Genomic DNA, 25,576 nt, shown 5'->3' on the forward strand with positions numbered 1-25,576 from the left:
CCTCCTGTGAGTCCGATGCACTTCTCCAATCACCTATCCAGGCAATACTTAAGCACTTATAAATTCACCATGCACTCTGTTTGTAGCACTGTAAATATTCCAGTTACTAGTCATGTACTGATGGAATGGACTAGTTACTTACATAAGTATCCGCTATTATTAATAATAGTAGCTTTCAGTGAGAATATAGTTAGAAATTAGCATTTAAAAACCCTTTGAAATTCACTGAAAAAAACCATAGGTTTCAGGGACATTATAGTTACAAATTAGCATTTAAAAAACCTTTAAAATTCACTGAAAAAAACATAGGTTTCAGGGACGTTATAGTTAGTTGGACATTTCACTCATACAAAACCATAGAAATTCCGCCGTTATAGTTAGTTGAGCTAACTATAACTCGCTCCCCCGCAATGCACTGCTGATGACGTCACATATTACATCATTCATGACATGGTCAGTGACATCACTGATGACATCTCAAATGTCATCATCCACCTGAAAATCTGATACACCTCCTCACACCCTAATATAACCTTTGATACACCCCCTGAATACAGACTACAATTTTCAAAACCATTGACACACCAATACCAGTTACTACAAACGCATTCACTGATTCCTAGGTCTACACACACATCCACTCATTCACCCATACAACCATTCATACATGTAGTCACTGATCAATACAGCACTATCATATGCACTCATACACCTATACAAACACTCACACACCACCACTCATCCTAGTCAGTCATGCACTCATCCTAGTCAGTCATGCAAAGAATCAATCACAGTTCCATTTACTCACCTACACAGTTATACACACACCACCTCATTTATTCATACAGATACTAACGCATACTTACTCTCTTATATAATCACTAATACAAGTATACACTCATCCATACAGCCACTCTCACAATCACTGACTCTCACATATAGTCATTTATATACTCCAGCTCTCACATACACTGCGTTTTACTTTTGTACTTACTTGGACATCTACCACTAAGACATCCATTCACTCACCAACACAACCATACACACACTCACTCACCCATACAATTGTTTCCACAGGCACTCTTAAAATCATACACCCAGTCAATCAACCACTCACACATCTCTGCACAGAGTCACGCATCCCCATCCAACCACACACACACTCAGTCTCCCATACAATTACTCAGGCAACTAATCAATAACCCATATAGACACCCGTGGAGCTACTGACCAAGTAATGCAGCAGGTTATACAACAACAGACAGACTGATACAGACATTCACACAGTTTAGTCACTAACCCATGTATTCAGTAAGACACATTTAATCACTCACTTAAACAGTGACTCACACACCTATTAAATCCTCCATCCAGACACTTATACATCCACTCATTCTTCAATACAGCTTGGTATATATATATATATAATACATATTTAAATTCACTGGATGATGTCATCAGTGATGTCATTTGAGATGTCATCAGTGATGTCACTGAACATGTCATGAATGATGTAATATGTGACGTCATCAGCAGTGCATTGCGGGGGCGCGAGTTATAGTTAGCTCAACTAACTATAACGGCAGAATTTCTATGGTTTTGTATGAGTGAAATGTCCAACTAACTATAACGTCAATGAAACCTATGTTTTTTTCAGTGAATATATATATATATATATATATATATATATATATATATATATATATATATATATATATATATGCGCCGTTATTACAGTTCCGAATGGTTCAGATCAAACGATCCCCTGTAGTTCCAAGGGGCGGTGCGAACTTCCACGGCTGGTAAATCAACCAATGATTGCCCTGCATTAAAGACGCACTCCTCCAGTCGGTAAGTTTCACAACTCTTTATTGCAAAAGGAGCAGGATGGCAGCTCCGATTCTTTTATCCATTTGCCTAACGCGTTTCAGAGCGTTCACGCTCTTTCATCAGAGGCAGTCACAATTCAAACATCAAAGTAACAGGCTCCCAAAGTTCCCTGCGTGCTAACTTGAATTTATTAATTGGCCTCTGGTGTGCCATTTTTTTAGTTTCAACTGTTTGGTCCAGCCGTGGAAGTTCGCACCGCCCCTTGGAACTACAGGGGATCGTTTGATCTGAACCATTCGGAACTGTAATAACGGCGCAGCTGGTGGCATGAAGGATGGAGCAGGATTTCAGCCCTGAGGCCCACTGGAGGGCTGTTATCGATCCATGAAAAGGCTTCAACTCACACACAACCAACGAACAATATTAGGGAAGACAACAGCGCCTCCAAGACACACAGGGCAATCATTTATTCATGAGTCAACTCTATGAAAACAGAGCCATTAACTCATGTACTAGTAATAAAACAATATGGGCCTATGCAAAAAGGTAATATCGGTCATAAAGTAAAGTATATTTGGTCCTAAATCATGAGTTTATGACTAAATGTACCTTACTTATGACGCCCAGGAATTCCCAAAGGCCTTTCTGGAAGTCATAGGGCCATTTAACATGCATGGAGTTCTTGATAAGGGATTTTACTCCTCTTTGTGCTGAGCCTGCGTTCCTGTGATGGAGAGCTCTGCAGAGCAGGAGTAAGATCCTGCTAGGAGTTTCACATGACTTTCCTAGACGTATATCTAGAAACCTAGCAAGTTTTTCAGACGTACTCCTGGGAATGTTTGTGAATTCCAGAAAGTAGGAAACGTATGTACATACAGCAAGTTGCTGTTACACCCACGTCTATTCCAGTAGTACTACAGTGAAGGCCCAAATCTATTCCAGCCATATTCCACACATGGCCACACACTGGTGCTGAAAGTGAGTAGTGCTTAAACCAATAGAGGGCAGGAATAACACTATTAGAATAGAGAGAGAAAAGTGTAAAACATATTTTTACTGAACAAATATATACTGATAAATATTTTTTTTAAAACAAAATCTATATATTCTCAAACAGACACAAGAACACAACAGGAGACATAGAAACATATAAGAAATGCTAGAGAATTCCTTCTTTTTTTTACATTAATAAAGCGCAAGTGTCACCAAACTGGTATGCTAGTGCTAAAAGCATATAGGTAGACACCACATTGCTGAACATTTGATGGAAAAAAGCACATGAACGTGGGGCAGTTACTTGGGAAAAGCCAGGTCTTTAATGTTTTCCTAAATTTCAGCAGTTCTGTATCTGGCCTAATAGTGGCTGGCAGTTCGCTCCACCACTTGGCCCCCTGGATCATGAAGGCCCGACCATCTTGTTGACTCCTGTGAAATTTATTTACGCAGATACGTTTAGCGGAGCTCGAGCGGAGATGTCTCCCAGGAGTGCAACCTTTCAGCCCACGTTGTAAAATCACAGGACCTTTGCCATGTAAAGCCTTGAATACAAGGCATATGGCTTTAATAATGATCCTCTGCTTTAGTGGCAGCCAGTGCAGATCCCTCAAAGCATTAGATGCTGAGGCTCTGCAAGGTCTGTAAAAAGCAAGTTTGACTGGTGCCAATTGGACTCGATGCAATCTGTTAATCAGATACTTGGGAGCTCCAAGTAGTAGGGCGTTACAGTAATCCAATCTACTGAGTATAATACTGCGCACAATAAGCGATTTAGCTTGGAGAGGAAGCACCTTCCTAAGACCTTGCAAGAGTGTGAAGTCAGTGCCGGCTACTATTGTGACATAGCTCTTCGGAGAAAGCTTGTCAGCAAATAGGACCCCACCACTGAGAACTATGCCTGCCGGTCGCAGCTCCCACTCAGTTGGAAAAGGCCAGAGGTTGGGGGGAGTTCCATGGGGATTCTATTTGACTACCAGCACAGGATTTCGGTTTTGTCCCTGTTTAGTTTGAGGGTGTTTAACTTCATCCAATTAACTATGTCTGCTAGAGAGTTTTGAAAAGTCATCACTACGTCCTGTTGGGCACTGTTGAGGGACAGGACCAGCTGGGCATCATCTGCTTAGTTGACCAGCCTGATATTGTGTGCCTTTATCAAGGTAATCAATGGCCTCATATAGACATGAATCAAAACAGGACTTAATGCCGAGCCCTGAGGGACTGCTTGACCCAGGCTTTTGAATTTGGAGCGGTTAGGAGATAAGGCAACAGCCTGACACTGATCCAACAGGAAGGATTTCATCCTCTTCTGAACTATACCCCTTACTCCAATTGAGGCTAATCTGGCCAGAAGGATTTTATGATTGACTGTGTCAAAGGCAGCCGACAAGTCAAGCATGACCAAGACTGTCGACTGTCCACTGTTAACCCTCATACATAGTTCATCTATGGCAAAAAGGAGGGCTGACTCAGTGCCATGTCCAGGTCTAAACCCAAATTGTTCATCTTCTAGGAGAGAAGAAGTCCCCAAATTTTGTAACAACCTCCTACTCACATATCACTCCAATAATTTCACCAGAAATGGGAGGAGAGAAATGGGTCTGCAGCTACTCAAAACCAGCTGTTTGGCTGAGGATTTTTTTAGAAGGGGGGGTGCTATTGCCTTTTTCTACATGCAAGGTACCTCACCGTCTCCAATGATTGATTGCATAGTAACAATATGGGGGGTATGAGGTCAGGAATACACATACCTTCATGGATACATTCTAATATAACACACCTACTAATGTAAGGGTATGGGGAATCAACAGCCACAACTCCAACACAGCCAGCTGTAGGTAAAACATAGTACAATTCGAATTATCTTATACAGCCTGCCCATATGCAAAAGCAAGTCACGGTCAAAACATTTTTTTAACGTGTCAGTGAATGTCTTTGTCACTTTAACCATCCTTTAAATGAACAATTACTTGTGAAGAAGAGAGATGATATACAGTAAGCGGATCAGCATCATTGGTAGGCCAGGGAAGCACTAGTGGCAAGATACAGATTCTTTCCAGATGTAGCCCTTGACATGGCTGCAGACTGGAAGCAGGAGCTCACTTCAACAACAGCCCACTTCCATGCCATTACTGCACGTCATAATTCTGGCACTTTCTAGTCACTGGATCTTCCCAGAGTGTCAGTGGGGACACAGTTGCATCTAAAAGGCTAGCGAATACCAGTGAGTGTATCCATATATCCATGCCAGAGGCACTGGTGCAAAGGCAATATGTGGCAAAGAAATTCTACACCATTGCCCACTTCCCTTGGGTATTAGATACCAATGACTGCACCCACATGGCATTTCAGCCATGCCTGTACACCACTTCTGCAACAGACAATGTTGGCACTCCATCGACATGCAAGCTCCCTATGTTGTCAGACGCTGCTTCAGTGAGGTGCAGGCTTCCTTCCCTGTGTGCACAAACAACAGGTACATTTCCCTTAAGTCAGCTATTGCATGTTATTTGGTTGATGGGACTTTCAGTGTGACTACTAAGCAGTTCACCAAACTCACACTGGGAATGCATGTGTACCTAAGGAATTGCTTCACAAAGATATTTACTCATAGCATCACCAATTCCAAAACTCCAATAATCGTAACATTTATTGCATGCCAGTATGTAATGTCTGGGTCTGGAGCATTCTCATTGTAACAACTGTAAAACATATATTGCATGTCTTTGCTCTCTATCTCCTTTTATTTTTTTACAGAGTCTTATATAGCGCGAGCTTGACCTGAAGGTATTGGGAATCAGAGCGCTTTAAATAACACCAGTTGCATTACATGAAGACACAATCATTTGTTTGTTATGCACAGGGAGATTAAGCGATTTGCCCAGAATCACAGGATGTTCAGCGTCTTTGCAGAGACTCGAACCCAGTTCCCTAGATTCAAGGTTGACCGCCCTAGCCGTTAGGCCAACTCCTCTCCCCAATCTCCTTCTGACGACCAACCACCCTGTATGTATACATTTGATATTTGTGTAAAGAAAACCTTGCCAAAAGGCAGCAGAGCACTGCACAGCCATCCGGCCTCAATGCAGGTATTACAGAACACACATGTACTTGAGCCATCATTGACCACATTTCTGACATTCTTAAATTACACTTCAGATACCCTGATCATGCAGAGGGGTGATACAGAACTGCTCAGTAGTAGTGTCCAAGATTATTGAGCCTATCTATCGCCTATTGCACAAAATCATCAAGTAACAAGGCTGACATGGAGACCTTACCCCTAAACTAGCTCCTCATCCCGATTAAAGGAGTGAGCCATAGCTTAGAGTTCAGCGGCTCCACGTGCATGACTGACTAGATCTCTCAGATTTCACCTGAGCTGTTAGTTTGGCTACAGCATCTCAGGGGTTAGAGAGTCTTGAGTGAATGATGATAAGTGGATCATGACAGCATCCACACGTACCTCACTGAGATACCCTATTCCACTATTATGATGCAACATACAAACTTGCAATTCTAAATGCAATATCCATCAGCACACACTGCAGTCACTTGTTCATCCAACCATTCAGTCATACATCTACATTCATCATTCACTTACACTGTTAATTTCTCCTCAGATCAGGGCACCTCACACGTAGTGTTAGGAGAAAGACAACTTACGCTGAAATGTATGTGTGTGTACTCTTGTAAAGGTAAATGGCACATGATCTATGCTGTACTGCACATTCCATAACATTACTCAAGCCAACTCAACTTCAGGCCATGACACATGAGATTTCACACAGATGACAAGTGAGTGCAATTGGTATTTGTTCAAAAATATCACCAAGTTAAAATGTATATATTGGCGGAGATTAAATGCAGTTGCAACAGCATAGTAGTCCACCTGCCCAATTTAGATGCTGATGGACCTTAGGTTTGGCTACAGCAGTGACTACTCCATCTCAGCCGTAGCCATACCTCTCCGGCATCCTGAAAAAATAAGGACAGTTGGAGAATTGGCTACATGTCTGTCTGCCAATTAGGACAAGCGGACACAACATTGTTTTTCTTTACTATCCTTCACTGCCAAGTAAAAAAGAAATAATGGTCCCCTCACCATGGGTGATGACTTTCATGTCAAGGAGGGGGGCATTATCTTTTTTATTTACTTTGGACTTTTCTTTTTGGAAAAAAAAAACAGTTTGGTGCAAGGCTCCGTTATGTTGATGAAGACTTGGACCAAACTGTTAAAAGCATTGACAGTAACCACTGTGGACACGGTTCCTGCAAATGCCTAAGCAATGGACACTAGTTTGGTGGTCATTTCTAATTCTGGCAGACAGTACCTCCACCAGGGCGACTGAGTAATCTACTTCCTCGCCTTGGTGGAACAATTCAGTGGCGAAATTGGTGAATACAATAATAGGATGTGTTATGAGGGTTTGGGAAGTGACTGAGAGGTGAAATATTCATAGGGGTGGTGGTTGTAGCACACTTCCACACAAGGGTTGTCCACATCCCTGGTTATGCTTTAGTAGACCTACATTGAATTGAGGATCAAGCTGTGCATGAGAGGCAGGTGTGTCCAGGAGTGGATTAGGTGGGCTGGTGAGCAAGTAGGTCGATTGTTAGAGGGGTAGTTCCTGCAATGGGTTCTTAACCCCCAGTAGCATAAGGTGCTTATGTTAGCCCTTCAGCTAGAGATGGGCCCCACGGTGTGAGGGCCTGTATGAGCTGCATGACAATGGCATGATACCTTGAGTCATCCTCTCTCAAAACCCAGATATGTTCTTGGTGAAACTTCACAATGGCCTGGAGTGGGGATGATTCTCAATCAGAACTGGGAGGTCTTCCAAGAGGATGGAAAGGTACCGTATTTTCACCTCCAACCTCCCAAAGTAGAACATTCACCCCTGTGACACCACCTCCCTCCACATGTATGGCTATCTCTTACAGCCAGCTGGTTGTCCTTCACATTGAGGATAGACATCTGGAAGGTTATGAGGCATAGATTGCTCAATAGGGGACAAGTCAGCCTTACCTGGGATTTTCTCTCAAAAAGAGAGATCGAGAGGAGACCAAAGTTGCACTTGAGTGGAAAGGTGGAAGTAGGGAGGCAACTGACGTACTTGGAGGCTAAGGGTTAGTTGTAGATAAGTCTTCATAGCTTGGATGAGCTCTGTGGCTTTTTAGCTGGTGCCTGGGAACTTGTAATCCAGAAGAATCCCCTAGAAGAGAGACTTCTGGCCTACAGTGGGTTCATATTGGAGGTATTATCCAGTGTGGGCCCAACAATATCCTTTTCTTCCGCAGCGGTGGAGACTGAAGAAGAAGGAGCTTGGGGGAGGATTGTTTTTTATCCCCCAGAACTGTGTGCCGTCCTCTGCTCATAGATGTATTGGCATCCTCGTCAGACTGCTGTTCCTCAGGTACTGCAATAAAAGGAACATAACAGCTGTTACATTGATATTTGAGAGATTTTAGAGGCAACAACAGGACATGCTGTGAAGTAAGTTTAAGACACAGATGACATTCAAGAGAGACAGATGGGGCATAATATTGACATAAATGAGATCTTTTGCTTGGTATGTGCTTGTGGAAATTAGACAGTATAGTGACCTACCTATCAATGCCATGGGTGCTTGCAGTGTGGACGAACCATTTCACATCAACTGCTTCCCATTGGGGGTGTGCAAAATTTGCACAATTTGCTTTCATGTAATTGTGCAAAATGTTACCAAAATTATGCAAATTAGGTGTAATTAAGCAACATGCAAATCAGTCATTTAGTGCTATATTTTAGTGCAAAATGCATCCTCACTTCAATGTAAATTTTTACCACCAAAGGTGTGAAATTAAGCAAAGTGGCATAATGTCGGGGATTTTGCATAACAAGCTTAACATGAAATTCTCGAAATTACGCAAATTACACCAACAGAATTCAAATTTCACACTGGCCTACTTGCAAACTATGCCTAAAGTGACTCTGTACCTGAATCACTTGATGTAATTCTGCTGAAAAGAACATTTAAACAACTTTAGGAATATGACAGTGTGACTTAGGTCAACTGTGGTGGGTTTCACAACTAGTGTTGATACAGAACATTTTAACAGGAGGGTGTGTCATATTCCTTTCACATGGAAAAAATGATAAATTGGCATACATTTGTTAGAAATGAGAAAAGAGGTAAGTGAAAGGCAAATGGAGATAGTGAGTGGTATATATGTCATAGTCACAGACATACCTGACAGACAAATCTTTGAGGAATGAATTCATGCTTGCGGGATGCTCCTGAGGTGATGGGATGGATGGTGAGTAGTGTAGGCATGAGGTCACTGGAGCTGTAGAGAGAGGGACATACGGTGTATTGAAATATCACAACATAAAATCAATGAGGGTATGGAAACATATTAGTGTTAGGCAGTGATTAAACATCTGCAGAGTGAAGACTTGAGTGACAGATACTGGGAGCAAGGTGTCAGTACAGTTAGGCATTGACGTGATGTAAAAGAGCATTAGATAGCGAAACAGATTACATAATACAGTGTGACTGACAGTAAATGGAACTTAAGTGGATAGATTTCACGACAGAAGAGCTACACATATACTTACCAATGAAGATCGGAAAATGAAGGATGTACTTTGTGATATTAGGAAAGGACATCAGACATGTAACTTCAACCAGTACATCTGTGGGTGAGACATGCTAAAGATGTGTTCCTTATTGTGTTATAAAATCAAATTTTCATTAACCTCATACTTAAGCTGAGGGACACATACACAGACTATTAGTAATGTACATGGATGCTGACTTACCAGTTGTCCATCCGGTATCTGAGACAAGTCCACATGGTAATGCAGACAGTGCAGCAGAAGTGGAGGTGGTGGCAGATGGTTGATGGGCTGCCATCAAAAGACCACCAAAGGAGAAAAGTACATGATGGGGATAAGCAAATATGTCCCCTAAAAATTCCCATCCCAACAAATCTCTCCACTTCTTTCTCCTTCTAACCATGCCAGTTCAGGAATACAACCACACACAAAATCTCAGATTGGACAACCCAGTGCAGTAACCAGCTAAGCAGGCTATATCATATGAAATACCAAAAAGGAACCTGCCGAGCTGTTCAGAACTACTAGCATACTGGAAACCATAAAACTGCTCATAAGTCTCACCCTTTATCGTCCAACACACTGCTGCGCACTATCTTCCGTAGCACAATAACTGTACCACGTTGGTCATCACACACAACATGGAAACACTTCCCACATACGATCAAAACAAAGAAAATATTTCCAACCACGCACCCTACACATAATTATAAAATGCCATGACAAATTATTGGTCAGCCCTTCTTATCTTACCTGCATATCAAAAGCAGTTTGCTGGTTGGGTTGTTTGCAATTTGTGGGTTGGAAGTTGATGATTGCGCTCGAGGTTGAAACTGTTTTCTGGTCTCTGTTGCTGGGATATGGTAGGTGCAGCTATCTAGGAAATAGCCACGTTTTCAACTGGTAGGTGTATATACTACTGAGTGCTTCTAATGTTGGCTGGTGGTGAATTACAGAGTTTGGTGCCTTGTACTGAGAAAGCAGGTCCTCCTACAGATTTCTTATGGTAAGGTGGAATAATGATAAGTGATGCAAGCTTGGAGCACAGTGTTTTGTTTGGTTTACAGTGCTTGGATTTAACTTGTTGGTATAGCAGACCTTTGCTGTGGGAGGCACTGTTGACACTACAGAGTGCCCGGAACATTGCCCATCTAGCCATAGGTAGCCGGTGGAACAAATGCTGGACTGCAGTCATGCATTCTCTTAGGTGAAGACCAAGAAGAAGCCTTTGCTGCACCATTTTGGATGACTTGTGTTTTGCATATTGCGGATGCCCCAATGTATAACCTGTATTATAGCAGCAATGGTTCAGGAAATTATTTTAAACAAAAAAGTACTGAAAGCGCTACACATAAAAATAATTTGATGAAACATTAGAACAAATTAAATAAGGGCCCCATAACAGTTGCATGAAAAAACATTTGTTATTGAAAAACATTCCTAAGACACAAGAGTAGTGCAATAATCAACTGATGCTCACAAAATGACACAAGACATGCACAAAGAAATAATACAAAATACAGTGTAAACAAAAAACAAAGGCAGAGGGAAAAGTATCACAAAAATAAGTTAGTCAAGTGCCACGAATAGAACATGCTTCCTCTTAATTTGCCAAAGGAAAGCATCAACGGCATTTCACCCTTTGTCAATTTGTTATGTCATCATCAGGTCAAAAAAGAAACATTGAGAGCAACCACCAAGGTAAATTTGCAACAACTAGAGTCAGTCAAGAAAGAAACTTCGACCCCAACAAATATCCATGGTCCAAAGTAAAGCATAACTCAGGTAAACTTTGCGCATGGGGGTCTTATCAACAATTTTGAGGAAACCTCCTCCGAGTCTCAGTCACCTTCCAGCATAATGCTGGTGGTTTAGTCAACTTCTCTTGCATGTGTATCCCAGAGCAATAGGCTGTTGGCATAGTCAAGCTTGGAGATTACAAGTGTGAGGATGGCAAGCAGTTTATGTTGGTGAGCAAGGCATGGTAAGATGTGACAGTGTGTTTTCTTTGTTTAGAAGGCACTCTTTGTGACATTGTTAGCATGCAGAATTAAGAATAGGTCTGCATACATGTTTACTACTAGGTTTCCATCTTCTCTTGATGGTGTTGGAGGGGCTTGAATTTCCATACAACAGTCGGCCATTGTCCACAGGTCATAATCTCTTTTTTTGCGGCTTTGGACTTTAGATGGGTATTCATCATTCATGTGTTTATGGCACTACAGCTGTCATATAGCTTCTGCAGCCCTTTGTTTATTTCATGACTAATCCCCATCATAATCAATGATTATCATCAATGATGGTCCTAACAGCACCATATGCCATCTTAATGAGAATCCAGACAATGGTATATTCTCCAAAAGTATTTGGTGCCGACCCAAACAAGATCCAGCAAACCTTCTTGGTTCATACTGCATAAGTCACTATTATATACATTGGACACTATAAAAAAAATACTGAAATGAACGGAGGGAGATTTATCCCACAGCCTTAGCATACTGTAACTTTTTTTTCAATTCACAAACATTCCCAGAATAATGTGTGGAAAACTTCGCCAGGTGCAGGTTTCTAAGTGTACTTCTGGGAATATCATTTGACTTTGTTTAAATGCTACTATACCCCCGTGTGACGTTCTCCATAGCGGAGAACTATGCACAGGGGAAATGAAGCCTCCAGTGCAAATGTGCTTTTTTTCTCCACAGGGAAGATATTGTTCTCCATGGATATAGCCCTTTGGTTACACCAAAGCCAAATCTGAGGGTACATTGTTTCCCTTACCATCTTAAAAGTGGATTTACTCCAGTCTTTGGCTGAGGTAAATGGCCAACGTTTTCCAAGATGGAAAGATGATAGAGAATAGTTTGGGGATGCCAACAAAAACACATTTGTGCGCAGTTCCAAACTTCTAAGGCAAACCATGTCTTGGAGTTCTCTTTTCTACCACTTGAGGGCTGAATAAATTACACTTGTGATGGAAAAATCTGCACTCATAATGCACATGCAGCATCCTGGACTATCTCTGTGAATTTCTGGTGTGCAAAAAAAAGTAATTAAGTATATTTAAGCACTCAGAGAAAAATGTGAAGAGTCTTATCCAGTTTTATCCAAAATCCAGTTCTTTATTTTCTTATTTTTGTAATGCTCATCTTCAGGACAACAAGACTTCCATCTTCAAAATAATTAACCAACACGTGTTTCGTTCGGCATCATCACCTGGACTTCCTCAGGGCTTTATAGTCATGACCTTCAGTCACCCTACATGTCTCTCCGAGTACAACCCACCCCTAGTAACTGTAATGAGGAGGTACCCGGTAATTGAATATTGCAAATACCATAATCAGGTATCCAACTGTAATCTCAAGCTTTGAAGTAAAAAGAAGTATTTGAAACTCCTCTTCTGTATATCATTGTGAATCAATTCCTATTAATGGCTGCAGAGTAAGACAAAATTCTGAGCAACTTATAACCAGAAGTGGCTAACAGTTACAGCATCTCAATCCCCCCAGGTGGCTTACTCTACAGCCATCACCAGTATAACAAGTGACAACTGGAAATAATGCGGACAGGATATCTGTTACATTTGTGAAAAAGTAACCCATCCCCTCAACTCTAAATCAAGCCCTGAATACAAAGAAAATGCTCAGTGATCCCATGCAAGTCAAAGAAGTTGTGCTGAAACGATCTTTGGGTGTGAACGAAAGGTCTACACAAGTCAAAGGGCAGTCCTTATATGGAACAAGTATCCTCTAGTCAGACAATACTATAGCATTTATGAATGTACACTATTGTCCCTGTCTACCTGTTTGCTAAAGCTCTGCCGCTTCATATCCTTAGAGGAAATCATCAGGATGACATCATTCGTGGAATAGCTGTGGCACTTGATAGATGAAAAATACAATTGTGCATTAGAAATCAAGTATAAACCTAGGTGTTTATTTATGATCAATTTTATTTATTAGCACAGCCAAATACCTTGTGACACAGCATGTCGCCTTCAACCCCTCAGGGCCAGCCCCGTTTTAACTTCAACACATATCTATTGACTACAACCCTTGGGCCAGCAGCATGACCTAGTCTGAATTTTATTAAAAAGGAAGTAACAAGAACACCTCCCTCTCCCCACTCATCCCTCCAAGCTTGTGAAAGATATGCAATGGTAAGCATATGTTAAGACAAGAAGGTGCCTAAAGCTCAAGGCCACTAGTACAGAACCGCTAAACTTCAGGGGGATACATTGGTGGGGTCAGGCAAAAGAGCAGGAGATAACACAGGGGAGAGGATGTGGCCTTACAGCTAGAGTGGCCGACCTTGATGCTGGGGAACAGGGTGCGAGTCTCCGAGGGACGCTTAGCATCCTGTGAGTCTGGGGAAATCACTTAATCTCCCTATGCCTAACAAAAATGAATGTGTCCTTGTGTAATGCAACTGGTGCTCATGTAAAGCGCTCTGATACCTGAAACCTTCAGGTTAAGTTCAAGCTATTTAAAACTCCGGAAAAAAAGAAAGAAAAACGGGCACGTCAATTCCCTAAATTCTGTGGAAAGAATGTGAATAAACGGGGCCCATAATTCTGAAAAGGAAGAATGTCCCGGTGTCCCCGTCAGAGAAAGTTTCTTCATTCAGAGAAGAAACCACAGTTTGTGTAGCCAAGAAGTGTGTTCCGGTATCTTATCCGTGTCCCACATTGAGAGTATTAGTTGGTGAGCTGCATTCAGGATGGTGGTTTAAAAGCTTTGTCAATATCATCCTAGGCCTGATCCTAGTATCTAGTGAGCTTAAGACAATGTCAAAAAAAGATGGAGTAAAGTCTCGGCATTGCCGCAGCCCCTCCAACAATACCCAGAGTGGTCCGTGCTCCACCCATGGAGTCTTGAGTAATAGCCATTTCTCAAACAGGATCATCGGTCTACCCATGGCATTTCATATCTCTGGCCCCATTACCCAGTGACGTAATTGCAGGTACATGACTTGGTCATCATCAGTCAGGGAGTAATACATTTTGAGTTGGTCGAAAGGGAGAAGACCCTTGAGATCAAACAAACAGCCCATGCGTTTACACCCCTCGTCAATCCATCTACAAAACCCATACTGAGACATTCCATGCGGAAAGTCCAGGTTGGAGAAGAGGGGAGTCATTGAGGAGGGAAAGGTGGTCAAGCCAGACTTGATTGCAACTGCATTCCAAATCTTAAGGACCACACTTGTCACTGGCGACGAGTAAAGGCCCCACTCTCAATGTTGACTGGGGAGCCACACAACCCTCCATATCTGTGTGCCTGCCATGGCCTGGTCCATAAAGGCCTAAAGTTTCTCCTAGAGCTGTCTAGTCCACTCCACCAAGAAACCTCAGCTGGGCAGCTTGATAGTATCGAAGTAACTGGGGAACCGCAAGTCCTCCCTCTGCTTTTGAGCGATAGAAAAGGTGTTTATGGAGGTTGCTTTTTTACTGCCCCATATAAATGTGTTAATAGCCAATTGAAGGGAGCAAATTGTTTTAGATGGTCGAGCAGCTTTCACTGGCCGGGGGAAGACCAGGCCCTGGATCAGCAGTAGGCCGCCTTGCGGCCTCACCTCTGCTGTAAGCCTCACCCGCTGCAGGGTTAGTGGGGCCTGCCTCTTCTTTTCCGATGCAGCCCCAGGAACCGGCTGGCAGGAATGGCCGTCTGAGCTGTGCAGAAGGTCAGGGAGTGCTTCTGTCGTGATACGGCTTCTCTCAGGGCTCTACCACTTCCACGCGTATCAGAGCCCCCAGAGATGCTGATTTCGGGGTGCGTCAGGAGTCAGGGCTCCCTGTGCATCTGTCCGGAGTGAATATTTAAAAGGGGCAGGGGCTTAATCGTGTGCTCCGCGGACGGCGAGGACAGAGCTCAGTTCAACACATCTTAGTCTACCGCTATCGTATCCACACCCCACTTGGTGTTTATTCAAAGATAAAATGGGAATGCATGTAAGAATGAAGCCCTTATTTTAACAAGCTCAAAAGGAGCTGTGAGATTCCTGCAGTAACAGCACACAACATGGGTGTAGGCAGTTGCAGAAGTTAAGTAAAGCCAAGAAATGGCTTAAAAATGGTGCATAGTGAGAAATCTGTACATAAGTGCTATGCTTCCTGGGTATATATGTATAACAGGATCCCAAAATGGGATAGCAAGAAAGAGTGCAGGTTAAAATAAGTTCACATGTGGGCAGAATTGTACAGCACATGGACAAGTGTACACATGTTTGGAGCAACTCTACAGAGTTGGGAAAGCAGCACAAATCTGGGCCCCAAGCTGTTGGCAGGATGCCCTCACTGCACAGGGCAACACAAAAAGATAATGGATGGAATGCTGAACATTGTCTAACATTCACCTCAGTACAGAGATATGGGCCTCCCTGGACTGGAAACAAGCATCCTAGGACCGGTTTCGGGGTACCACCCCGAATCAGCCAGGCTAGCTTGAATACAATGGCATAGTGAGCACAGTACCCACATCTTGGCATACCCTTCCCACTTGGGGCGACTATAGCAACACAAAAAGATGATGGACAAAATGCTGAACACGGTCAATCATTCACCCCCAGTACAGAGATCTGGGTCTAAATCCATTCGTTTTTGGCTCACCATACCATTCTAGTTCGGTCTAAGCCAAATGCAAAACACCTTGACCCTGCTCCCCATGGGAACAGGCCAGCCCGAACTGCCAGGCCAAGTCCTGCTAGGGTCAAGACTGATTTGCATATGGCTGGGTCCAAACTAGAGTGCCATGGTGAGAAAATGAATGATGGATTTAACCCAGATCTCTTCATAGAGGTGAATGTTTGATTTGTTCAGCATTCCATCCATCATTTGTTTGTGCACCATTATTCACCTAAGTGGAATGGGTATGCCCAGACATGGGACCCTTGCTCGCTGTGCCACTGGATTTAAGCTAGCCTGGCTGATGAGGAATGATACCCTGACACTGATTCCAGAATGCTTGATTTCGGTCCAGGGAGTACCTGGCTTGGCAGTTCGGACTGGACTGTTCCTATGAGGTGCAGGGTCAAGACTTATTTTCATATGGCTGTGTTCAAACTGAGGTGGCATGGTGAGCAAAAGAACAGTGGATTTAACCCACATCTCTTGACTCGGGGGGGAATGTTTGATTTGTTAAGCATTCCGTACATCATTTGTTTGTGCAGCATTTACTCACTGCACAGGGAAAATTGACAACGACGTGTCACCTCGATGACTGCACAGCCACCGCATCATCACCTAATTTGAACATGAGTGCCAGGAACTTTTCAATTTCTTAGTATGTGTGATAAGAGATGGTGGTCATGAGCAGTGTTGCAACCGATGAGGAGATAGAGACCACCAAAGCCCGTCTTAAGGCAGCTGGTAGGATGACCACTGCATTTGAGAGGATCCCTGTGATGCACAAGGCAAGAGATAGGCTAAAAGGGAATACATCCATGGGGGTCTTTGCAGAAATCGGGGCTTGTGATCCAGTGCAGACACAGGGGGACTAAGTGAATTAAAGGGATGAGCAGATCGACTCCTATGCCTTTCCCAAGAGACCCAGGAAAGTTGTGGGTGTGACGTTATAGAGGCAGAAAGACAAGCAAGGGCCATGGGTCTCAGAACTGGCACCAAATGCTAATGACATCCTTAGTGAGGGAAAGATCCTGTGGCGGGGCCTCAAGACCAGCAGGCAAGTGTCCCTAAATCAACAGGGTGAAAAGGTCATGCCAAAAGGAGTGGCCAGTAGGGGTGCAAGGTAATCAGGCAGAAGACTAACAGAAGCAGCATTGATTGGATACAGGGCATGGCCTGATGGAGTAACGAAGCAGCTGACCACAGTGCTGGGGGAAATGAGTTACCAGCAGTTATAAGCATCTTGGGTGAAAAAAATCTTTTTCAGTTCCAGGATTCCCATGAAGAGAGGCATGGTTACAGGTGTGTGTGCCCCCAAAGCAGTGGGAATAGAAGCAAGACCCAGTGAGGGAGCCCACTGCACCTCACGAAGAGTGGCAGCTGAAGTGCAAAAAGCAGAGCTAAGGCTGGAAGTTGGCTTGTAACTTCTGGTAGAAGGAGATGGCCATGAGATTAGACATTAAGGAAGTGCATGAGAGAGAAAAAAGATAGCTGCAGAAAAGGGTGCCAGAAAGAAGAGAGGCCGTTGACAAGAGGCCAAGATGAACGGGCAGCTGCAAGGCACAAAGGTCTCTGGTCAAGCATGAGTACGAAGGCGACTGTTGAGAAGTGTAGAGACACAAGAGGAAGGAGCAGCGATAGGCAACACATACTGATAAAAGAGGCAAGTAACAAAGCTGGGTGAGTGAGAGTGTGATGTTTGAGGCTTTCCAAAAGTCCTAGTGGGAATTATGGGACAAGTTTCTTGAAAGGCAAGCATCTGAATAAAGGACAACAATGGGAATGAAGATAGAGATGGAGTGCCATAGTCTGGGCAGAGCAGAGGAGAAAGGCTAGGAGGGCAGAGAGCAGCCATAGTAAAGAGAACAAGCATTGGCATAGCCAATAGGTCTCGCTTTTGGGACCTTAAAAGTATTTAGTTATGCAGCACAATATCCTTGGTGCAATAACATCAACTGTTGCAACACTAAATACTTATAAAGGTCCCAAAGGCGAGACCTATTGGCTATGCCAATGCATGTTTTAGGAGGTCCTGATCCGCTTTTCTGCTCTTTGTGGTGTGGTACTCTGGTCCAGTGGTCTGTGCGGGAATACTTGCTAAAAGACTCATCACAATAAGGTGGAAAGCTGCAAGGCCACCAACAATAGAGGCATGGAAAGAGGAAGTAGAGAAGTGGAGTCTAGCCGAGAGCAAAGCAATACGCAAGGAGGAACAGTGAGGGCTTCAAAAAATACCTATAGCCATGACCTGGGATATGCTGCTGGAGTCCTTTAAATCATGGGACCGGATCACACAACTGACAGTCGACCCGGCAGACACTACAGCATAGATAGGGGCGCTGGTCGCTTGTGCAGTTAACACGCCACATCATAACCATTACGCGGCCCAAGGAAGTGGAAATGAGACAAACAAATAGAATGAGTACCTTGATCCAGGAATTAGAAGTGCAAAAGTGAAAATATTGATTGTAAATGCTGCCTGTCAACAAATACTATAATACTTGCTTTCTCTCAACCATTGTGGATGCCAACTGCGATTCCCAGTTAGTTAACTTTGGGAGAGGGAGGGAGGGAGGGATCTGGGTTGTTTTATTGGGCGTGATTAACAAATGGACCTCCTGTTAAAACTCTCATATAGGTAGACAAGTGGCATGTGGAGACGTAACACGAGTCTGACATTATGTAAATGTATGATCGAGCCAGAACTGGCAGTGGTATAACAACATGGCAACTGTAGGAAGTGAGGTCCTGTGCACACGTGTTAGGATAGTAGTCTGGGTGTGCCTGAAAAGAAATGGAACAGATATCAAATATTTCTTGTTTTCGAAATTATGAAGGTCGACATCAGGTGTATTGCAAGCAAAGATTTCTTTATATGCGTTAATTCAGACCAATACAGAGTGAAAACAAATCAGCCGACACGTGTTTTGTCACAACGTGTTAAAGTTGTGACTCTTCAGGGCTGGGAAGGACACAAAACAAAAGGAATAAGAAAAAAGAAAAAAACAAAAGTAAAACAAAGGGCTCAAATGGGCCATTATAATGCAAAATGTATTGAGAAGAACCATGTGGAGACCATAAATATGTGAAGAGTACATGTATTAAGTGACTTATCTTATAGAGACACACCAAAAGAAAGGTATAGTAGCCGTGTGGACAGAAAACTAAGACCAAAAAGACGAGTGCAGAGAGAAGATAAATGGACTGAGTTCAGATGTAGAATAAGGAAGAAAAAACAATTTACGAAGAGGAAAAACGCAAAAGAACATGTCAACAACGCTCTTCGAAAGGAATACACGAAGAGCATATCGTTCAAAACACAAACAATAGATTCGGAGGGTATAATGTGATGAAAACACCACAGCAGAAGCTAATTGACAAAAGTCGTGGTGAGTCTGATACACATGTGATTAGATGAGTAAAAAATGTTGCTGTTAACAATTATGGAAAAGGTATCTATGGCGTAACAGTCGCAAAACAGCAAACCTCTTGAAGACCATAAAATAGAAAGGCGAATCAGGCATGTCAATTTGTAGAGTATCAGGGTCTCGAAAAGCAATAAAGTTCACAATTGTGAAAAGGTGTATATAGCGAAACAGTCGCAAAACAGCAAACCTCTGGAAGACCATACATGGCATGTCAAATTGTAGAGTTTCAGGGTCTCAAAACGCAAACCTGGCAACAAAACGCGGTAATGGAAATATCATCAAGACAAAACCAAACAACCTGTACTGAAGCATGTCAGTCAACAATAACATCCAGGCATATGATATGAACTCTAGCATTGAGATAATCACGTAACATACATTTGAAAAAGCAAGTGAAGATCTGCGGCTGTATGAAGAACGAAAGATGCTTGTGACAGCAGAAATTGAAGTAAGGAGAAAAGAAAAGAAAAGTTCGCTATAAAAAACTACCTGTTTCAATGCGTGGTGATTCAGTCGGCGTAAAGCCGGGTCGCGGCACGGTTATAATCAAGAGGGGGCGGAAGGATGGGAGGGAGCCTTCCAGCAGTCCCAACCAGTGGGCGGGGAACCAAAGCCGGACGGGTACGTTAGGCTTCAAAGGGTCTGAAAAAGCAGTAAAATGAAAATAAAGGCGGTCCTGTGAGGCGAAAAGGGGAGAAAGATAAGTCGTATGTGTCGCCGGGAGGGTAGGGCAGATGGCTTACCTGAGTAACAAGGATCTCGTGTACGGGATCGGCATGTTCTCCAGTGTGAGGGAAACGAACTAGAACGACGGCCGGAAGTTAAATAAGGAAAGCGTGTGACGGAGGCAGGAAAACTAGAGCGAGTAGCGGTAGTGTAATAAGGAAAACCGGAAATGAGGACAAAATTGACATAGTCAATGGGTATGGACATGAAAAACTGAAAAGAAACATTCAGTGAGCTGCATGTAGAAAATAAATTGAATGAGTGCGTAAGGGGGCAATCTAAAGCAAGTGAAAAAACGTGAGGAGAACCTAAGTTTATGGGGCTAACACGAAAAAGAGGGTAAGAAGGACCACGAGTGTCAGGGAATACAAAGGACAGTGGAAATAGATCTTATGGAAGGCAGAAAAAGCTCCCAGTATGGAGCCTAAGAAATACAGCGGGATAGCCAAAAGAGTCTAGAAAAAAGAGTGCAGAGTGAGGGATACTAGAAGGAGTAACGGTAAAGAATAAAAATAAAAACAAAAGTGCACTAGGATGAATTGCTCACAGCGTGGAGCACTACAGAATGAGTAGGATAGAGTATGAGGAATTGGAGAAAAAATTGTGACGAGTACAGGCAACTCAAAAGATATATTAATTGCCAAAACAACAGGCGGTGTAGTGTATGTATAGAACAAAGAAAGTTCTATACATACACTATATACCCTGCTGCAGGGGCTGGTGAATTCCAGACTGGACTACGGCAACATCCTGTACCTGGGGGCACCGGCATCAGTTATTTATAGATTGCAATGCGCTCAGAACGCTGCAGCAAGACTCCTAACCGGAACTAAGTCGAGATGCTCTGCAAAACCAGCACTCAAAAGCCTGCACTGGCTTCCAGTTAAGGAAAGGATTACTTTCAAGACCCTATGCATCTCCTACAAAATAATGCAAGGCAGAGGTCCCCCGATTCTGAGATCCTTCGTCAAACCCCATAACTCTAACAAACAACTCAGATCAGACTCCCTCTCCCTTGCCAGCGTGCCAAGAATCCAGGGGGCGCTTGTTCTCCTACAACGCTCCTAAACTGTGGAACGCTCTTCCACTTGCCATGCGGAGAGAACACAATCTTTTGGCCTTTCGCAGGCAACTAAAAACTTGGCTCTTCCCATAAACTGTCACTTCTTCTACTCCACCTTCTGGAACTTTAGGTCAGGTCAGCGCTGGGACGCCCTAGGGTAGCTATGCGCTTTACAAATCCCAATTCAAATTCAAAATTCAAACACCCAGTTGCTCAGATCCTTTTTTCGGATACCAAGTATGCCACAGCATCTGAGGAGGCTCAATTGGGTAATGCACCCGCTGCAGTTATATTTTGTTAAAACAATGTCTTGTACTTAAATTCTGGTATGGCCGACTCTGCCCTACATGTTCCCGAGATCGAGAAAAAGAATGCTGTCAAGCTCTGTAAGTACATGGGATATTTATGGTGCTATAAACAATCTACCTTCCAATCTCTATTTAAACAACAAGCATTGGCGCGCTCTGTGGTGGGGGAGGGGCCTGCGCCTGTCTGGAAAGCAAGCGAGAGGAAAGCCAGATGGCGCCTGATCGCGAGGAAAGGCAGACGGCGGCTGTGCGCGTGTACGCGCATGTAACAGCAAGCCTTAGGCCACAAGCAAAAGCTTGTGTTCGCATTTCTAAAATGCACACTCACTAACTGGCACATGCATCAACAATGCCATTTGCGATTCCTTATTAGCGAAAAATAAGGATTCGCTAATAAGGAATAGCAAAAGGCTATGCATGTAGAAATCGCTTAAAAAATAGCGATTTCTAAACATTCCTTAATTGCGACTCGCAAATTGCGAGTCGCAATTAAGGAATACCTCCCCAGTGATTCCTATGGGCCTAGAGGCCCATTGGAATGAATGGGAAGACATTCTCAATTTGCGATTCTCAATTAGAGAATCGCAAATTGCTCATGCAATTTCAAGGGTGCCAGGGTGTGAAAAGGACACCCTGTTGTACCTCTGAAATCTGCATATGAGTACATATTGCACACACACATGCCCTAAGGGCATGTGTGTGTGTAAAATGGAACTTTGAAAAATGCACTTTAGTACATTTTTCAAAGTTTTTGCAAATTACCATGGAGTTCAACTTCATGGTAATTTGCTCCCCCTATTAGCGAAATCGCTATTTTTTTTCTTTAATGCATTGCATTTAAGGAATCTCAATTTGAGATTCCTTAAATGCAATCGCAATTTAAGTAATCGCTATTTAGAGATTACTTAAATTGCGATTTTTGCATTTGGGATGATGCATCCCAAATGCAAAAATACCAGTCGCAAAGGGGCAGATTCTGAGAATCTGCCCGTTTGCGACCGGTTTTTGCCTTGATGCATGTGGGCTTATATGTCTCGCTAGGGTAGCGCATGCGCTGGCTCAGGCGAGACCTAAAAACACCAGCTTACTTCTTCAAGCATAGTGTCTGAGAACTATAATCTTTAAAACTCTGAAAAGATTAGTGGTTTTCTTAAATTACATGCTACCAGCATGCAAGTAATTAGCATCCACTGTCTTTAATTGATGCTCTGCAAATGTGCCACTTTGATGCGGTCACCATTCATAAAATCTTAATATGAGTAACTGTATTGTAATACTATTTCTGGGCACCAAAAAAAATCTCACTTAAAAATTATACTAAAGTGTGTTTTTATAGTGCTTACTTTAACAGGCGCACTGCCTTGACAAGTTGTAAATTAGCTGAATTATTCTGCAACTCACTCGATAGTGTGTGTTTAACAACCTAAAGAAGGATGAAAACCGGAATCAGCCCTGCCGGATTTGAAACTGCAGGTTTCACTCCAATTTCTGTAGCAGGTTCATTAAAGAGTCTATAGAGACCTCGAGGCTTTTGAAGTTCTAAATCTGTGGGTTAGGTAAATAGTTTTTTATTCGCGCATTTTCACAGTTCTGGATGTTTGAAAATAAAAAAATTTAAATGAAAAGAAGGAAAGATTTCTCGGCGCCTTGACAACCCCCTGCTCTAATCAACCTGCAAATCACCAGTGTCCTAAAAAGCCAGCCTTACAAGTTAGAGAAAGTCGGTAAGGTTAAGTGTGGGTAACTCGTAACTCAAAGATGTAATTTACAGCTCTTCGATGCCCCATACACCTAACAGTCTGCACTAGATTAAAATACAGCTAGGGAATCTTTGAATCTCTGATGTTGGTACATTGTGTACACAACTGTTCCACCATCTCTGACACAGCTTACAAGGTGCAGGACTTGTCACACGCATGCGTTGTTGAAATTTACGAGCATGCTAGACTGCAGGCTATATTAAGAATCTAGGCTTCATATAGGAGACCGGCGGCTTGGCTCATAGTTCAGTAATAGCATTGCCATCAGGCCGGGGGCAGGAATGTTTCTCGGTTCATGTTTAAAAACTCGAATTTTTAGTAGATACTCCTCAATGCAAAGATATAATCTGATGTGCTAAATTAAAACACTTCCGACACATTATCAAGTTTTTACACGTTTGTTGCATGATTTTCGAGCCAAACATGTCCAGGGCACTGGTCGTTCTCGAGCTCTTAGAGCCAGAGCTGACCCTTGGCTCGTGACCCTTTGCTCTGCTCTCTGTTCATTTGTTCGCTTGCCCGTCTCAACCTGCAGCGCAAGTAAGTTGCATACATACAGTTGAGTTTTCCTGAATACAAAACTGTTGTAGGCCTTATGTGGCGATTATGATAAGGGTTGGTTTGGGATCACAATTAGCAGGGCACAAGTCCTAAAAAAGAAGTGGGGGGACGCTGACGTCACGACAGGAAGTGACATCACGAAAGGTGGTTTGCACCATCAGACTCATTGCCTCCTCTCGCTCACCCCTTAGATGCGATTGCATCAGAGAAACCAGCGCATGAGCAGCTTTCTGAATGAGCTCCGATCTCGCCCCAGAGAGGCCAAAGAGTGAATGTGTGGCTCCATTTGCTCCAGTTATCGAGCTCCCGGTAAAATAAATGGGGGGACGCCGTCGACCCGCGTGGTACCCCGACTCAGTCAGTCAGTCAGTCAGTCAAAAACAACTTTATTTGGTTTATCACAACCATAAAGCACACAATGAAATATATCACAATTGAAGTTTAAAAAACATCATATTAGCAATAAAACTTTTGAATATTTACAATTTCTATAACAGTCCCAGAGCTGTTCCAACCCCAAGCATTTGTTCTTTATCCGCTTTCAATAAGAGGTTGTCCACTAGGGTCATGAAATTTACACCACGACAAATTAAAATATTTGAAGAGCCCCCCATCCAGCTTATTACTGCCTGTCTGCAAGTGCGAATCTGTAAGTCATTTAAAGATGCTTTTAGCATCTTCCCTCTTTCGGTTTTTAAGGAGTCACAAACGCACATTAGGTGGCATATGGATTCTTTACGATATCTGCATAGACGGCAATTTTCAACTTGTTGTTTGCTTTTCCAGGTAGGGACCAAATCCTTCGAATTATGATCGCCTAATCTGTACCACATAAACCTCTTTTTTAATGATAGCCAGAAGTGTGCCACTAAGTAATGTTGCGGTTTTAGCTTGGTATACAAATTTATTACAGCCCAGGCATGACGTCATTTGGTCAGTCTTCTTTTATCTTCCATGAGTGATAATTTCTTAGCCATGGCGTTACACGCTCTATTAAATGTTGTTCTTTCCAACTTGCTATTCCAGGCTTCATCAATCTCTAGTACTTCCAGGGCTGTACACAGAAAATCGCTCTATGAGTTTGTTTTTTTTGATCAAACTGTGATCTTATTTCGGTCCAACATAAGCTGTTCAGCGATCCAGGTTCCGATGCTCTGAATTTCCAGTACAATTTCACAAATGTTGCTTTTGTTTGATATTCCTGGTTCTGGAGGCCAAATTCCAAGTGTGTCTGTGCTGGGGATGTTCCTTTGGGGAGATTAAAAACTGCTTGATATACTTTTGTCTGCAGTTCGTTTAAAATGGCAATTTCTTGACCATGCCAGATATCCAGGCCATAGGACAAAGTTGGAAGCAGTTGTGCTGCCATTATTTTCAAAAGATGGTCGTGGGAAGGACATTGCAATTTCTTTTAGAGCTGTTTGTAGGCATAAATTAATGATTGGGCTTTTGCTTTTATATCCATTTTTTGATTCATTAAGGTCATCCTTCGACCCAGTTTGATTCCCAAATATTTATATGAGCTATTTTCCTCAATTTGTGTTCCCTTTGCATACCATTTATATTTCCCTGATCTAGGGCCTGCTAATCACACCACCTTGGTTTTTGTCTTATTTAATTCCAAGTTTAAGAGCTCAAAATAATCAGACAGTTTGTTTATGACTCTTTGCAGCCCTATTGGGGTTTG

Source organism: Triturus cristatus, chromosome 6 (genome assembly GCF_964204655.1).
Source record: "Triturus cristatus chromosome 6, aTriCri1.1, whole genome shotgun sequence".
Taxonomy (NCBI): domain Eukaryota; kingdom Metazoa; phylum Chordata; class Amphibia; order Caudata; family Salamandridae; genus Triturus; species Triturus cristatus.